The sequence below is a fragment of the Protopterus annectens genome, chromosome 4.part0 (genome assembly GCF_019279795.1).
Source record: "Protopterus annectens isolate FY-2018-M chromosome 4.part0, PAN1.0, whole genome shotgun sequence".
NCBI lineage: Eukaryota > Metazoa > Chordata > Ceratodontiformes > Protopteridae > Protopterus > Protopterus annectens.
Genome location: NC_056733.1, coordinates 1,184,984,615 through 1,185,003,802, shown reverse-complemented (window position 1 = coordinate 1,185,003,802; position 19,188 = coordinate 1,184,984,615).

The following is a 19,188-nucleotide window of genomic DNA, read 5'->3' as shown; positions in this document are numbered from 1 at the left end:
GCTCTGACACTAGCGCACACTTCACCTACCTGCACCCTAACCCTAACTCACTTACCCACCCCTAGCCCAAGCTCCGACACTAATGCACACTTCACCTACCTGCACCCTAACCCTAACTCACTTACCCACCCCTAGCCCAAGCTCCGACACTAACGCACACTTCACCTACCTGCACTCTAACCTTAACTCACTTACCTGACCACTCCTACCTCCGTCACTGTCGCACACTTACCGGGTCGCGATCACACATTACCCTTGTCGGTCTTTCCACTGTCGGCGAATCACCCTGTCGGTATACGTACCTGTCGGTCATCTGGCGTCGGTGATTTCCGCGTCGGGGAATCGGCGTTTCGGTCTTTAGAAGGGGACCCTATCTGCCAGGATGTTGGCAATATCAGTTGGGTCTGTATATTTAGTGCCATTGAGCTGTAACTCAGAGCAGATCTGAGTGTTGCCATGACATGGACCTGTGCGTTGGGCAGAGATCTCCTGAGTAGACAGTTTACAACAGAGTACAGATTGAGTTAAATTCAGTCTTTTTGCATGGGGCAGCTGTTTGAGGCCAGTAATCCTCTTGTTGAGGTACTTCATTGGTCTTTTCAGCTGCTGAAGGTACCTAGTCAGATTCATCGCAGGTGTGTTGTGGTACTCTCTGATGGGTCTGATGACTGATGAGTAGAGGGAACCTCCTTTGACCTACATGCAAAGACCTTGGCAGTTTGTGGGAACACATAGCATGATTTTCTGACCACTTTGTGAATGTGTTTCTGGAATTACAGATGACTATCCACATTTGTCCATAGATCCCTTATTATCACCTCCATATTTAGGGTGTTGGCACCTATGTGGTATTTGTATGACTGTAGCTCGAGGACATACTTTTGACACCACACCTGTCTGACTGAGACCCTTTTTAAGGATGTCTCTGTTGTCCCAAACATCAATTATAACAACATTTTGGCAGCCATCCACAAACTTTGCTAAACATAGCCCTCGTGTGTTTGACTGTATTTCTGAAAAGTATACACCAGACAGGAGGGGTCCCAGGACTGAGCCATGGGGGACAGCAGTTGTTACCAGCTTGTACAGAAGACCACAATTCTTACCTTGTGTGATCTATCTGTGCCCCAGTTGTCAATCCATCAGATGACAGACATATTTATGCACAGGTTGTTGATTTTGTGGATACATGTGTCTGGGATGTTGGCAAAGGGCTTTTCAAGGTCTATGTGGGACATGTGTAGCTCATTTCATTGATGTATGTCCTGGGTGACTGCCTTGTGAACAGTCTAGCAGGTTTGGGAACCATGATCTGCCCATGACCAAACCATAATTGGTAGGGTTGGGTGTTTGTAGGCTCCCAATAGCTCTCTTTATAAGTTCCATCATGATGGACTTCATGGCCTTGCAGATCAGGCTTAATAGGCTTATAAGACAAAAGTTCCCATGTTCTGTTGTGCACCAACACTTGTGGAGTGTGTCAAATGTTGCTGTAACGCATTCAACAGTTTCATATCCTGTACAAAGGGTGGGTCTCAACAGACTGTTCAGGTGCAGGCTCTGTTTGTTCTGGAGTTCACTTATGACACAGCTAGGGAAACTGTAATCCCATAGATGCCATGTTTTCAGGTTTGGAAGGAGCTGTTTACCCATTCTATATGTGATATCTGTGCTTTCACAGTCTCCAGGTATGATGATAGGGCCTTTTGTCAGTGAGAGGGTGGTATGTATGTATGGGCCTATCTGACAGGATGTTGGCAATGTCAGTCATTTACAGTTTGCACTGACTCAGGACATATATAAGTATACATTGCTATTTATGACATAGCGGAAGGAAGCATCACGGTTCTCTACGGACGCCTTCACAGATTATTTTGCCAGAACATGGATTGGATAATATTTGTAGTGCACATTCTTTGTTGATGATACTGATTGCAGGTTTATTGATCTTCTTTGCTTTTTCACTTTCTGTGAACAACTTAAGTACTTGTGGTACATGGTTTGATTATGACAAGGTTCCAATATATTATATGTGTCTGTTTTCATATAACTGTGTGCACAAGGCAGGACTGGTGAATAGTGACAGGTTTCTGGGGTGAAACATGCAACTGTCAGATATGTGTGGCCCACTGCTGTACTCAGACATGGCCTAAGTCTGTGAGCATGCCCAGTATGACCTTTCAGTGTGTTGCTGAATGAATTCCACTACATTTGTTGAAGTGTATGAGCACACCCAGTATACACATTTATACTATATGTGTGTGGAAAATCAAGTTGCATTTTTACTGCAGGGCTCACCTTTGTGTCATAACTCAACAGGGATCATGCTGTGCCTGCAGGGCTTCCATGAGACACTTTGCATAGACTTATCAACATTTCTACATACAGAGGGGACAGCTATTCTTTGTACATTTCTACCCGGGGGCACACCTAATTGTTACTTTGGGTGTACATAGGATGAGGGGTTCACCTGACACTTATACACATTTGCTAGGCCTGCACTGCTATGTAAGGTACACCATTTCAGTCTGTACTGTTGCCTATAGTACTGGCTTGAGGCATACTACTGTACTACGGGTCTTAGCATCCAATGTCACGTATATTAGATTGAGACTTCATAGCCTACCCAACCCACATCACACCACCTGGCCTGCTGTTCTCTGTCTGCATAGGCCTGTGGGGGAGGTTACCTATATGCCTCTTTAGGGTCATGATACAGCATTTCTTTGTGTTTGCATTAGTGTACAATTGTCCTGCTGTGTCTGCGCCAGTGTAATGCTGTCATGGCTTAGTGGTTCAGTAGTGTGACTATAATGCACAGTATCTTGGGTTCGAGCCCTGTCACTGCTTTTTATTTTCATGCTGGGCAGACCAGACTGCTTAAGGAACAGTACAGTAAATATGAGCATGTTTACCTGACTTTGCTCAACTTTGCCCGACCTTGCCCAACATTGCTCAACATTGCCCGACGTTGTGCTAGTTAGCATGGGCAATTTTGTTTACATATACAAAATAGTGGTAAAATCTGATTAGCACTGCTTTATATGGCTTAAAACATGGCAATCATGCCTCAGGTGGTGCTGCAGGGCTGTCTATGTTGGATTCACATAATACACTCCCTATACATGTTTAAAAACAGGTAGTGTCAAGTTAGGCATCCCTTTTATTTTATGTGCGAGTCAGAGATAGGTATAATTTCCAGGGTTCCTACTGAGCCAGTGTATGTGCTATGTGTTGCCTCTTTGCCAAGGCCTAGGCATACTGGGCAAACCTCCTTCTGCCTACTGGGGCAGGCTCAGGTTGTTCCTCCTCCGAGTCAATCTGTGCCTGTGATGGCCGTGGCAATGGTGGGGGGCTGTTTGGCCCTGCTCCATGCTGTTTCTGCTGCAGCTGTTTTCACAGGATCATATTGAGTAGCATGGCACATACCATGACAATTTGGGTACATGTAGTTTGTGAGTACTGCAAGGCTCCACCAGATGTGTCCAGGCACCGGAACCGTGACTTGAGCATCCCAAACACATGCTTGATTACATTTCGTGTTTGTGCGTGTGCCTCATTATGGAGTTCTTGTTCAGGTGTCTGTGCATTTCTGATGGGTGTCATCAGCCACGGCTCCAGTGCATATCCAACATCCCCCACTAGGTGACCATCAGGGATGTCCCCATTGGCAAATGTCTGGTACAGCTGCTTCAGATGCCAGATATGGGAATTGTGGTAGCTTCCAGGGCAGCCAGCACATACATTCAGTATTATGCCCTGGGTATCGCACATGACCTGGCAGTTGATGGAGGGGAAACCTTTGCAGTCAATGTAGGCCCTACCCCACTCACCGGCTGGTGCTTTGATGTGTATGTGCATGCAGTCAGTTGTACCCACTACCTCAGCGTATTCTGCCATTTGCTGGAAGAGACGCATATTGCTGGCCAACGCCTCACAGGAATTGGGGAAATATACATGATCACCAACATGTGCTGACATGGCATTCAGGAACTGGTGCAGTACCCTGGATGCTGATGCCTGTGAAATCCCCATCATATCACCAGTTGATCTCTGGAAGGTACCTGTTGCTAGTATTCTTAGGCCAACACGTACCTTGGTTTCCACTGGGATGGGTTCCCCTCTGTTGGTTCTGTGTATGAGGCATGGCCTGCACAGCTCAACAATTTGCTGGAGGAGGTCTCTGTCCACTCTATAGTGCTCCACTATCTCCAGCTCATGTAGCCCCTGGTAGGTTACCCTGGGTCTGTACACTCTTCTCCGTCTCCTCACTGTGGGTTGCTCAGCAGCATTCACAATGGCATCACCTCAGCATCTTGCACATGTTGCCTTATAATAGCAATGGCAGCCTCTAACATTTTTTTGTCTGAGTTAAGCTTTTTAAGTTTTCACTCTCTTTGTATACTGCAGTGTTGCAGTGTTTCTGAGAAAAACATGGGGGAATGTTGTTTGCAGAGTTTTAAGTGCTGGGCTGTTCTGGGCTAGTGTACTGCCTGTGTAATTGGCTGATTCTGATTGATTTCACCTGGCAGGTCTACTAGTTCTCCTTGGTTAACTTCCTACTACTTCTTTTCCTTCCTTTTCCCTTTCTGTTTCCACAGGAGGCAGCACCGTGCAAACAAGCACAAACACGCGCACACGAATGCAGATGTGTGCACACAGGCTTACACAGGCTTAGATGGGTGCACACATAGGCTTAGACGGGTTTACAGACACGCACACGCATGCACACGGTGTACGCACGTTTGCAAGAAAGTTCAGTGATATCCACGTTGCACACCTTCGGTTTCTAGGTTTCAGGTAAGACAACTATAGACATGCCTCTTCCAATCCTGAGTAACTCACAGCAAACACAAGCCACTCTGCTCCAATGAGCTTACAGTCTTTCATATATACCCCCTCATGATGTCACCTATCTTCTACTCTACTACTCCCCTACTCCTACACTTACACTTTAGGGACATGGCTCCCATGCCAGGGAAAATTGGGATTCACTATCCTTATTCTCATTTGCATAGAATTGCCTACTAAATGCTTGGTTACATCTCTCGAACTGAGCTTCCCCCATTAGCAACCACTACTCAGTAGCCATGTTGTCTTCAGCCTACCATGCACCTGCATGGCAGAAGAATATTTTTAATAAGAATGCCTATTTTGGCTTTTGTTTTTTTTTTTTTTTGGTTTTTAAAGTGCCGCACGTTTGCGTGGTGCTGCGCTACGCTTAAACATCAGAGATCGGGGAAAAAATGTGATTTTTATTAATTTTCAACAGATCAAAATGCCAATGGCCTTATATTTGGCCATTGGCATGCTTCCTCAACTGGATGCATCCTTTATTTGGAGCTGTCATAGCTCTGTTTTGCTATTTGAAGAACAGTGCTCCGTTACCAACAGAGTACATTTCTGCAAATAACTCTACTCTTCCATGGACAGGTTAGTGTTTCCCGGATCGCAAAATTACCTCATTTGGATAGCTTTCAGCAGCAAATGAGGTACTTTGCATAACATAACACTGTCCGTGCAAGAGTAGTTTTAGGAGCTCTCATGCACGACCCTGCCGGCTGTTGCTGGATCGCTCGGCAGATATATTGGCTGTCTGCCAGCTTACACTGCTCTTAGACTCTGTGCAAGCCTTTGTGAATCTGGCCCATTATCTTTTCTCCAAATTCACCAGTTTTAGATGGGATTAAGAGGGACAGAGCTATCATTTGTGTCCAAATCAAGGATGTCCCAGAAAATCAGAAATATTAAAGAGATAATCATTGAGGTTAACCTTTTTTCTGCACTGGATGCTTGTGTACTCAAAATTACAATTGTGCTAGTTTGCTAGTTGAAAGAAGGAACAACTATTCTTGGGAGGAAAGATAGGTACAAGCACAGTCCCTCCCACCCTCCCTCCCTCCTCCAAAGAGCCCTCAGTGTTCCAGAGGCATTCACAACCATATGAAATGCATGGGTCCAAGATTCAGTCTTCAGCTAGTGGTCAGTATTTGTTTTTTTCCCCTTTACTGTTGAGTTGTTAATGTAATAATACTTGGTTAATCATTTGTCCTGGGGTAGATACTTGTGTGTTCAAAATCACCATCATGGTAGTATCCCAGGTGAAAGAAAAATGCAGGTATTCCTTCATTCTCAATATTCAGATGATTGTAAGTGTTTTCCTTTCCTGAAATCTTTTTTCACAATTAAGCCTTAGCACTTGTACCTGCACGGTTACTACCTATTGGTCAGTGGTGCAGTGGGCATTAGGCATGCACCTACCCTATTTTCTCTCAGAGAGTTATATAATTAAGACAACCTTGTATGTCCACTGAAGGTACTGTGCAGTGATTCTTCAGGCATCCTCCAGGGAAAATAACTGTGTGCATATTCTTCCAAGCAAGCACAGTCCTTCCCATCCTCCCTCATAATAAGTATGCTCCAACAAGCCACCAACCCCTCATCAAACCAAGGTTACCAGGCAATAATCTGGGTCCCATTCTGCTATGCCACATATGAATGCTTAGGCTAGTAGATTTGATGAACATTTTAAACATACTTTGTGTTATAATATCCATGTGGATTATTTCCAAATGAGAAACTATTTTTTTCTGCAATCAAACATTTATTAAAAGAAATAACATATAAAACAAATAATAGCAGTATCTTGACATATAGCCAAAAAATGGAAAGACAAATATAGAAATACTTTTAGTCATAGAATATTAGAAATTGTAAAAAAAAATGATATATTCCAATATTTTTTGGAAAACAGAACATGCTAAGAGTCTTTGTAACAAATCTACAATCTGTAGTCATAAACATTATATAACCTGTCCCCATTAATACAGCTAGTCTTTCCAGAGTTAACAGTTATGGCAATATAAATATTTTGTGACTTAAGGTTTCAGCTAAGGCATTTTATACACTTGATTCCTTAAAAGACATAAATTACTGCTTTCACAAGTTATGCGATGACTAACATTTAGACATTTATAATGGCATGCTGTGCTTTCCATTAGATAAATGTTAACTAGATTTAAAATGTTAATTCCTGCAAGATACATTAGGATGTGAAAAATGATGATGCAAAAAGATGTGGTAGTAAGATCCTTTTATAGGAGGGAAGTGGGACATCTGGCCAAAAGCTGTTCGGCCATATCAGCAAAATGGTAGATAAGACAAAAATGTATCCAGAAGATAACAGTCACTTCTGGGAATTTTGTTGTTACCATGAGGTATAGAAATCCTAGAGGTGATTATAACAAATTGGTATAGCACAAGCAAAGCCAAACTAAAAATCCATGAAAACAGGTAGAGGGAAGCAACGCAGCAAACACCAACAGATGAAAGTTAATCTTCTTTAATACAGATAAAATGTGAAGCGCTTTTCGTTTGAGACTGTGCTCAAACATCTTCAGACAAACTGATTACACAAATCACAAGTATATATACCAATTAGGTGAGCTGCTCACACAAGCACTACATCAATTAAGCAATTAAAAACTGCATCAAGGTAATAAAGCATTTAAAGGCGTATAAAACAAAACTGCCTAAATGCTTGTACTTAAAACCACCTTCAACTGTTGCAAAATAAAATAAAATAAAAATAAAAATATAACCGTCCAACATGTTGATTAAATAATTAAATAACCTCCTGGGGATATATATAAATATATATATATATATATATATATATATATATATATATATATAAACTACTGTATACTACAAAAAAAATAAAAAAAATATATAATATAAAAAATATAAAAAAATGTGAAAAGTATATATGTATATATATGCATCTTATCTTGATAAACTTTTAAGTTTTAAAACACTGACAATAGAACAGCATTCATTAAGTCCAGGGGTATTATACGCATTTAATCTAACTTGCCACATAAGTTCTAATTCTTCCAGTTTTAATGGAGTAGGGCCTCCCCTAGGATCTTCGTGAATCTGATCTATTATCATAAATTTAAAATTGTGGTCCGGGTTGAGACTGACATGCTTAGCCAGAGCATTGTCGAGTTTATTCTTCCGAATTGCATAAATATGTTCATACAAATGGTCACGGAGACGTCTCTCAGTTTTCCCTATGTAGAACGATAAACAATTCTGGCATTGTGCTAGATAAACTATCATTTTAGAATTGCAATTCACTTGACATTTCAAAAAGTATTGATGGTTGTGAATAATGAATCTATTAGATTCACTAACATATTGGCAGTAGTTACAAGACTGACACTTGAACATACCCGGTGTTTTTGGGTATGTGCATTGGCGTTGCTCGAGAAGGGACTTTAAATTTTTTGCCCTTCTATACATGACCACTGGTCTGTCGCCAACTTTATTGAAAATACTGAAATCACTTTTAAAGATAGCCCGATTTTTACATAAAATTTCATAACAAGACTTACTATTAATACTGAAAGTAGTGATAAATGATGGAACATGACCCGTAGGTTCACATGGTGTATTAATATCATCTATTGAAACATTAACTGCACTACTATGCTGTACCACTTCTACGTTAATAAAGGTTTAAATAACTGCCTATTCCGTTTGGACCCCACTTCTTCTATAAGTTCATTAATCAGATTCTCAGGATAGTCTCGGTGGATGAACATATTTTTTAATAAACAACATTCTTCAATGAAGTCGGCATCAAGAGTTGACATGCGGGCTGCCCTGACTAACTGGCCCTTAACTACAACTCGCTTCTGGTGCTGAGGATGAGAATAATGCAAAAACGTATTAGAATATGTGCTTTTTCTATGTATCTTAGCTGTATACCTCTGAAGTGAAGAATTTTTAGTTAATAAAATGTCAAGGTACACTATAGAATCCATACTAAAAGAAGATGTAAACTTTAGGAAGTCTGTGGTGCAGTTGAAATAGTCGACTACCATGTCACTAATGGCTCTGTCACCTTTAAGTAAAATAAAAATGTCATCAAGGTAACGTGTATAGAAAATGAACACATCTTTGTAATCGGAATTAGATAAAACAAAAGAGTGTTCCCAATGAGCCATTACCAGATTGGCTATACTAGCACCACAGGGGGAGCCCATTGCTACCCCAACCTTTTGCAGATAAAATTTGTTATTAAAAATGAAAAAGTTATTGTTAAGAACAATATCCAAAAGTTCTTCAACTAGGTTGAGTTCTATTCTGGTACACCTTTTTACTCTTAAATCCAGCCTGATCCAGTCATTAACTATTTCATGTGGGATACAAGTGTGCAAATCTTTGACATCTATAGTTAAAAATTATGTTGGATGTCAAATGGTAACTCATTGATTCTCTCTAAATAAGACCATGAGTCTTTGCAAATTTGTACATCATTAACTAAAAATTTTTGCAAGATTACATCTATAACTTTAGCACATGCATACGTAGGTGAGCCTCTGCTGTCAACTAAAGGATGCATGGGAGGGTCCAAAACGTCTTTATGGATTTTAGGAATACCAAAAAGACTTGGAAATCTAGGATAAGTGGTCAGCATGTAGTTAAACATTTTCTGGTCAATTCTCCCATCAATAAACATTTCTTGCAACTTATTCTTTATATGTAAATATGCTGTATTCACTTCAGAGCGTGAACTAACTAAATATGAAGGGCTAATAAAAAGTTTTAACATTCTGTTAGTGCAATCACGCCTATCAAATACAACCATATCCCCACCTTTATCCAGTTTACAAACTCGAAGGTCATGTACCTTAATAAAATCAATACAATCCTTCTCATTTAATGAATCTGCACAAACATACTTATAATAATGTTCAGACTGGAATCTATGACAAATATCCAGTTCACATATAAGTTCACACATCTGAAGGGTAGGATGGAGGGGGGGATTAAAAACACTAGATATTCTAAATGTGTCACTAGTGCCCAAACTATTCCAACCCATCATAAGGTTGAAATTAAGTTTCCTGGTAAACAATTTGAGGTACAACATCCAATCTCTGTGGTGGAACATAGGTGTAACCCTTAGAAAAAAGCTCGCCTATATCACTGATGATGTTTACCAGAGAATAATTATAAACCTTAAAATCACTATCCTCGTTAAGAAGAATCTCAGGACCTGAACTGTTATAAACAGTAGACTGATCATCATTCACATGGTTATCAGCAATCAGGTTAAAAAACTGGACTGGTGTGTCATGACATACTTGAAAACCATCAACAAAAGGAGCCGGCAAGGCTGTCAAAAAATGGGAACTGTCAAGGAAAGCAGAAACATCAACAGTACTATTTAAAAAGTCCATGGCATGAAAATCCTGCCCTGATACAGAACTAGAAGAATCAAATCTCATGTCCTGTGAAACCTTGATTACTGCTTTGACTTCTGTTGAAAGGATGTTTGTTTTGGTCTTGCCCCTAAAAAATTAGGGTTATATGCATTATCCTTAAACTGTCCCAACTTATAGTTATTTTGTAGTCTCTCACTTCATCTCAATTCAGGTTGAGTGACCGAACCAGAAGCCGAGCCACTGTTAGAAGCAAGTGTGGTCTGTAATGGTGGAGAGTCTGAGTGGGTAACATTCGGGTCCAACTCTGGAGAACTGTTAACTGTAGGTGGATTCGTTGACTTAAAGCCATGCCAAACTTGTGCTGCTGGTGGTGCGGGATATGCTACCCCACCATTATAAGCTTTAGTGTCCCTGTCCAATTTTTTATTCTTATTATTTTTAAGTTTGACTAAATATTGATCCAGACTGGAAAAAACTCAGTTATAGTCATATTTATAATGAAAGAACTCCTTGTCTTGCCTGATCTGTTCATCAATATCAACAACTTGCTTGCTCAGTGTATCGACCGACAAGGAATAATGTTTAATCATAACACCCAACAGTTCAAAACCCTGTAGGTCAAATAACTCGATCAATTCTTTGTGGAAACTAGAGTTAGTCACCAGTCCAGTAGGGTACTGATAATGCCTCAAACCTTTCGGTACTATTTTATGGGCGAGACATTCCTGAAAATAAGAAATTTCCAGCTGGATCTTCTTCAATTTGACTAAATGATTGTCAAGTGATTTAAGATTCATAGAAATGTCAGAACTCTCCATTTCAGTTGTAACCTGAACTGTTGGACCAACATGCAGAGTAAAAGAAAAATTGTCCGTCACCCAGTTCAAAATGCATGGTGAATTAGAGAAGTCTTTTGGTGCTACAAGCACCGCAGGTTGAGTCTGTGGACACGCTGATGGTACAACTGCGGGCACAACAGACTGCGACTGTGAAACAGCTACCGGTAGCGCCACAGAGACTGAACCCTGTGATAATATATTAGCAAAAGTAGTTTGATGGCTAGAATTACCTTGTTGCTGTACTCATTCAGGATAGACCAGTGCTGCTCCATTACAGACACCAGAATTGGCCGCAATACTCCTCTGCCCACATTCCAAGGTCGCTGAACTATGTAAAGATTGCGTTGCTCTACTGGCTGCAGGCCCGGCAAGAGTACAAACTGGTTCCGCTTGCTGAACTAGTGAAGGTGGTGATAAAGTATTGTAAGAGCGATGCTGATGCTCTAATCTGTCCATTCTTTCAAGAAGTAATTCCAATTTCATAGTTAGGGAAGTAAGTAAACCATTGTTCGAAGAGCCAGACTCCAGTAGAGCTGGAAGGTTAGGTGAATTCACTTTATTATGAAGAATTTCTAGTGTGTTATCCAAAGAGTTGCCACCAATAGTTGCCTCTAATCCTGATGCCATAAACAAACTGGTATAGCACAAGCAAAAACAAACTAAAAATCCACGAAAACAGGTAGAGGGAAGCAAGGCAGCAAACACCAACAGATGAAAGTTAATCTTCTTTAATACAGATAAAATGTGAAGCGCTTTTCGTTTGAGACTGTGCTCAAATATCTTCAGACAAACTGATTACACAAATCACAAGTATATATACCAATTAGGTGAGCTGCTCACAGAAGCACTACATCAATTAAGCAATTAAAAACTGCATCAAGGTAATAAAGCATTTAAAGGCGTATAAAACAAAACTGCCTAAATGCTCTTTAAGAAAACTTTCCAGAATAAATGTGTCTGTATTTTAGGTTATATTCTCTATTCAGGGAAGTCGCTTTTATACAGATTTGCTAGGCAATGACAGGAATTGTATATTATTTGATTGTGAAGAGGATCCTAGGCCTTAAACACATGCCATACATGGACTGACTCAAAAAACTCCAGCTATTCTCTGTCGCATATCGTCTACTAAGTGTTGATCTCTGCGTGACTTACAAAGCTATGTTTGACCCAGTTCTGTTAGAAATGCTACATCTAAGGAAATCCCAATCCCTCTGCACCTCATTACCACAATCAACAGAACATGCTGGAGGGACAGGTTCATAACCCAGAGACTGCCCATGCTCTGGAATAGACTTCCCATACATGTCAAGCAGAGCACCTCACTGGCCCTCTTCAAGAGAAATCTTGATGAGTGGATAGGAAATAGAAAGTTCACCCCGGGGATCACTCCAGTGGCTCTACTTGGTAGAAGCACTGAGAACTAACATCAGGCAGCATAATGCCAGGGCACTTCTATCGACTAGGCTTGTAAAGCCTCCACGGCCATTAGCCCAGTACACACCTATGAACCTATGAACCTATGATGTATTCTGTATATAACATATAACTAAAAAGCTGTGATTATGAGTATATAATGCTTGTTAAAACATCACAAAGAGGTTTTATTAATTTAAATAATATGTCCACTATAATATTATATAATACACAAAATACTGCAATTATACTCTAAAAATGGAAAGAAAGCAGTCTTGTTAAAATACTTCTGACATCAGAAAGATATCTAACCAGCTTTTGTTAAGCATCTTCATTTCTGTTAAGCTCTGGTCTCTCGAGATTAACAGCAATCAGCATCCATCACAGAAGAAGCAGTAAGGGAAGAAACAGCTTTAAAAGCTTTTAAACATTTCATTTAGCTGTCCATAAAAAATAAAGACATGCTGGCAATTTTTTAAAAGCTGTTTATGGCTCATACCTGTCTGCTGAAGTGACTGTTCTCTATATAGCAGTGATCAGTGTCTTAAAGCTTTGTGATCTGTAAAGCAGTTTGTAATCCTGTTTATTCTCAAAATTTTGTATTAAATGTGATGAATGAAGCTTTACATTTCCAAAGAGCTATGATCAGGTCTATCCAGGCATAAAGCAGTTGTTATGTGCTATAGATATGGATGGCAGGCTATACATGTCTCAAGCTTTGTTCTCGAGGAGAACTCCTTAACATCCATGTCTCAAATACAGCAGGGACCCAGTCATAATCATCTATATTATGAAGACAAAAGGAAAATAAAGCTTGTTTCCCTCAATGTGTTCAATATGCTGTACTTAAGTTTTACATCATTTGCTGATTGTCTTATATCTACAACAGAAGAATATAGAATTAAATGCTGAAAATTGATAGATGGACAGACAGATACAACATTTTCAATAACTGGTCAGGTACACATAAAGTATCTATAAAACAGTTGCAAAAGTTCTGCATTAAATGTTAAACCTGAAATTTTAACATTCATTTTGAAAGAGTTTTAGTTATAAAAAACAAAGTAGATTATGATAATGCAGAGAACTTGTCAGTCAGTGAGATAAAAAGGAAAATATATTCATAGAAATTAAGGAAAGAAGCAACAAATTGATTATTTGGAAAAAATGCAAGATGTTTGCAGTTTTCTATCTACCTCTTCATAAATAATTCAGGGTTTCTCATTAATTAACATAAGCAAGATTACAGCATACTAATTACCACACTAATGGTATGAATGTGCCATTAATTTTTAATATTGTATTTAAGTTAACTGTTTCACTGAAGAAAAAAGCATCAGTCTCAAGACATGGCAGCTGAACTGATAAGGAATTAAATAAAAAACAAACTCCTTGTATGCATTAATTTTATTCTACTTTTCTGATCATTAGATGAACTGTTGCTGGGCTGGATTCTAAAAGACCTACAGAGCATTGTAAGTAGCATCATACAGAAAAGGAACAGACTGCATCCTCCAAGGGACTCCAAGTAATGTAAAAATCAGCTGAATACAAAAGTGTTGAAGCTTACAAGTCAAACCAAACTGTGTATGTTATAAAAGACTCTGTGCATTGCAAGAAATCCTATATAGTGGCATGCAAGTATTGTCAGCTTTTCAGTGGGTAAGGAAAATAAGCATATGTATTATGTGCCTCAAGTGGGGACAGACAACACATCAGTACCACATGCATGGAAGATTAACAATGCTATGGTAGTTAAGCCATGGGGGGTGAACACATGGAAGAATAGCAATGTGGATGGTGATTGTTTCATAAATGGAGGGGTGCACATATGGAAGATTAACAATGTAATGGTGGTTAAGCCATGGGGGTGAACACATGGAAGATTAGCAATGTGGATGGTGATTGTTTCATAAATGGAGGGGTGCACACATGGAAGATTAACAATGTAATGGTGGTTAAGCCATGAATGGAGGGTTGTACACATGTAAAATTAGCAATGTAATGGTGGTTATGAATGGGGGGTGCACACATTGAAGGTTAACAATGTAATGGTGGTTAAGCCATGAATGGGGGGAGGTGCACACATGTAAAATTAGCAATATAATGGTGGTTATGCTATGAATGGGGGTGCACACATGGAAGGTTAACAATGTAATGGTGGTTAAGCCATGAATGGGGTGATGCACTCACAGAAGATTAGCAACATGATGGTAGTTTGCCATGAACGAGGGTATGCACACAGCATTAGTAGTTTGGTGGTAGTTGTCACTCATCTGGTCAGGATAAAACAGACAAACATTCATAGGTTCTGTTCAAGTAGCTTTATTGCACACAAACACATCAGAAATGAGGCTTTGTAACTTAAACTTAAATAAACTTATAAACAGACTGACTACTGCACTTATACATCTTAAGACTCTGGCTGTTCTCTCACAATAGTACTGCTGCCTGCACGTGCTCAGTATTTATATGCAGGTGCTACATCTGGAAATGCTTCTTAAAGGTACATACACACGCTCTGATCTACATCCTCCCTCTTTGAGAAATAGTCCTTATCTGAAATGACAGTAGTCAATGACATGCAATTTACAGAAATGATCTTTTGACATGCAAATATACAGAGCTAGTTATTTGACATGCAATCATACAAAATCAGACACATATTTAACAATTATGTCCAAGTTGCTGGACATTTGACTTGATTGTGTAACATAAAAGTCAGAGTTGGATCTAGCAATGGGAACTGTCAAACTTTGGGGACATCTGGTACATCATCAGGATCAGGAATGGATATTGCAATATGTTCTTAGGTACGAACATTGTCTGGGTTGCTCTGAGATCTAGAGTCTGTATCACAGGTACGATGCTGGGATATAATTTCTGATACAGGAAGAAGATGTCTGCAGTTTCTCCTATATTCTATACCCTCCGATTCCACTAAGTAGGATCTCGGCTCAGTAGGTATAGCTCTCACTTGACAAATTTGATGAAAGCCTTTCACCATTTACATCCTCATAGTCTCTCCTTCTTTTAATGGATGAAGAAATCTGCTCATTTTATCATAGCTGGGCTTCTGAGAAGAACGCTTCTTAAAAAGTCGGGCTTTGATTGCTCTGTTGTTTTTAGCATTAGGCACCAACAAACTAGAACTGATAGGCAAGGTTCTTCTGGTTTGCCTAGATAAAAGTCTCTGAGCAGACAAGCCAAGTAGGTTGTCATGGGGTATATTTCTGAGATTGAGTAAATTCAAGAAAATATCAGTATTGTCACGCTTTGACCTCTCCAGTAATTGCTTTGAACTCTGTACTGCACTTTCATCATAGACGTTTGACTGAAGATATTCAGGACTGCTAGTAAAATGGATAAAGTCCCACTCTTTAGCAAATGTCTGAAACAATTGACTGGTAAATTGAGAACCATTGTCAGAAATAACTTTGTGTGGACTACCGTGAACTGATAAATGATGTTTCATCTTAGTAATAATAGTGTTGGACATTAGGTTAGGTAGCAAATCAATCTCAAACCAGTTCGAATATGAGTCTACCAACAGTAAGTAATGTTGATTGTTCCCCTCAAATATGTCAGTTGCTACTGTTGACCAAGGTAGTTTAGACATTTGGCTTAGCTAAAGTGTCTCTTTCTGCAAATGCAGCTTAGTGCTGTTGCACACTGAACAAGAAAGCAGTTTATCAATGTATTTTGACGGAGAAGGTGAAACTATTAGTCCTCTCACCCTTCATTTGGTAGAATAGGAACCTGGGAGGCCATGATATAAAATCTGAATGTATTCATGCTGTAAAGAAATAGGAACAACAACTTTTGGACCTTTGAAAATAATAACATCTTCCATCAGCATCGCATCTCTGTATGGAAAGTAAGGTTGTACTTCTGGCAGTAGACAGGATTGCTTTGACGGTCATCCTACATTGATGGAGTGGTTGAGCTTTTGCAAAATTGGATCAGTCTTTCTATGCTCTCAGCTCATCAAGTCTCATGGTAGAAAAGTTACACACTTGCATGACACAAATTCAAAATTCTCTGCATCAATCTCTTCAGTGGTACTTCTGAATGATCTGGCTAAGGTATCAGCCAGATAAAGAAGTTTACCCTTTGTATAGACCATTTTGAAATTATACTTTTGCAATTTGAGCATCATTCTTTGTAGTCTTGCTGGAGTGGAATGCATAGGCTTCTATAAAATAATAACTAGAGGTTGATGGTTAGTTTCTATCTGGATTGCTCGGCCATAAATACAATCATGGAACTTCGAACATATGAACACAATTGCCAAAATTTCCTTCTCAGTTTCTGCATGCTGCATCTCAGTTTGGGTAAGAGTTCTAGAGGCACAGGCAACAGGTCAGGCCTCTTGAAGAATAAATGCACCAAGACCAAACTTAGAAGCATCACAGGAAAGAAATACTGGTTTGTGGACATCATAGTAATCTTAATGTAGGCAGGTTAGCAATTTGCTGTTTCAGGTTATCAAATGCTCTCTGGTGTTGTTCTAGCCATGACCATGCAACATTTTTACACATCAGTTCTCTTAAAATGTTGATAACTCACTAAAGTCAGGGATAAATTTGCCAAAATAGTTAACCATACCAAGAAAACGCTGTAAGGCTTGGACATTATCTGGAGCTGGTATCTCAGAAATGGCTTCTTGTTTGGAAAGATCTGGTCATAAACCTGCACTGATAAATAAATGACCTAAATAAGTAACATCTGGTAGTCTGAATTTGCATTTCAGAGGATTGAGCTTTAAATTCATTTCATGCATTTTATCCAGAGCTTTCCGGAGGTTTCTGTCATGCCCTATTTTACCATTATCTCCAACTAGTAAATCATCAACTATTATTGTACATGGGTATCCTGAAAAAAATTGCTCCACTGAACACTGAAATACTTCACTGGCAGAATTTATTCCAAAAGGCTCCTGGGAAATCTGTATCTACCAAATGGATTGCTATATTTGCCTAGCTTGCCACTGAAAACATCAGTATACCCTGAGAAAATAGTATCAGTAAAGCTGGAACTGGGACATGTGCTTACAGGATTTACTTAGTTGGTAAAAGAAATCATTTTTATTCTCAAACTGCCTCTGAGACCTAATAATGACTGTACAGGTCTTCGGACCACATACAGTTGCAAGCTGCAACAGTTCCCAGCCGAATAGCATGAAAGCATTACTGAGCTTTTGGTTTGAATTTTTTCACCTCTATAAGCAACAAGTTCTGCACAATTACCCAAATTAAGTTGCTCACCAGCCCTCATTTTAGCAAATGTTTCTGCTGACATTACATTACACTTTGAATCAGTGTCTGCTTTGAGCTCTGTGGGTTTACTATTGATCAGGACAGTACAAACTACTTTGTTCTTTGCCAACAAATCTACTGCATTAACCTTTTCACTGACCACTGATACACCATCTACATACAAAGAAGGGTTGCAGCTCTCTATATGATCAACCTGCTTTTTTGAGTGACCTTTCTTAATAACTGAATGAGGCTTGCTTGACTTACAAAACTTTCAGAAAGGGTTCCATTTTTTACACTTGTAGCATTTCTGACCAAATGCTAAGCACTTTTTTCTTTTAGAGTCATGGTTGAGCCCACAATTACAACAGTTAACAACAACAATAACACTTGACTTGGATTTTGCTGACTCACTCTTAAACTGTACTGAGCATGCCCTTTTTACTGAGCTAGTATTGGAACTTGCTATAAAGCTACAGAGTGTCCCTGTCACACCTACAGTAGTTGCAGCTGCCATCTACATTTGCTCTAGAGGCTGTTGAAAAGTACAGTTTTGTACCTACCATAAATGTAGATGTCCGATAGATATGCAACTGCAGTCATAACATATGGGTTGTCCTGCCTCAGGCAGCCCTCGGTCGGCCGGATTCCAAAGTCTGGGTCCGACATCAGCTGATGTCGCATTTCTCTCCGACGTCAGAGCGGCTGGAGTACATAATCATCAGCCAACGCCATTTTCTTCAGTGTTTCTTGCCCCAGATGCCAGGTGCCCTCCAAGGAAGGCTGTAATCAAATTGGAGACAAAAACAGGATTCCAGACAAATAAGTAACCAGTAAACAGATACACCATAACAGATATCCCCAGCTAAGAGAAACAGGGATAGGAGTGGACCCTAGGCATAGAGGGGTATGGAGGGAGGGAAAATCCGACTGCAGTTGCATATCTATCGGACATCTACATTTATGGTAGGTACAAAACTGTACTATGTCCTTCAAGAATGCAACTGCAGTCATAACATATGGGTAGAATACCATAGCTTAGCTGGGGGAGGAGGAATGCTCTAGGAACAAGATGGTGAGGCAATCAAACCCTGCAGGACTGCCGAAGCAAAGCCTGCTCTGGATCTGGAGTACAGAGGGAGATTGTAGTGTTTGGAGAATGTATGCACGGAGCTCCATTTAGCAGCTTCTAGAAAGTCCTTTGTAGGCACCCCTCTTAAAAAGGCTGTAGAGGTGGCTGTAGCTCTGGTGGAATGTGGTCTGACATTGGCAGGAACAGTCTTCTCATGAAAGGAATAACAGAATCTGATGCAATGTCCAATCCATTTTGAAATAGTCTGTTTTGAGATTGCTTTTTCTTGGACTGCAGGGGCGTAAGCTACAAAAAGCTGTTCAGACTTCCTACTGGTCTTGGTTTTGTCCAGGTAGTATCGAAGT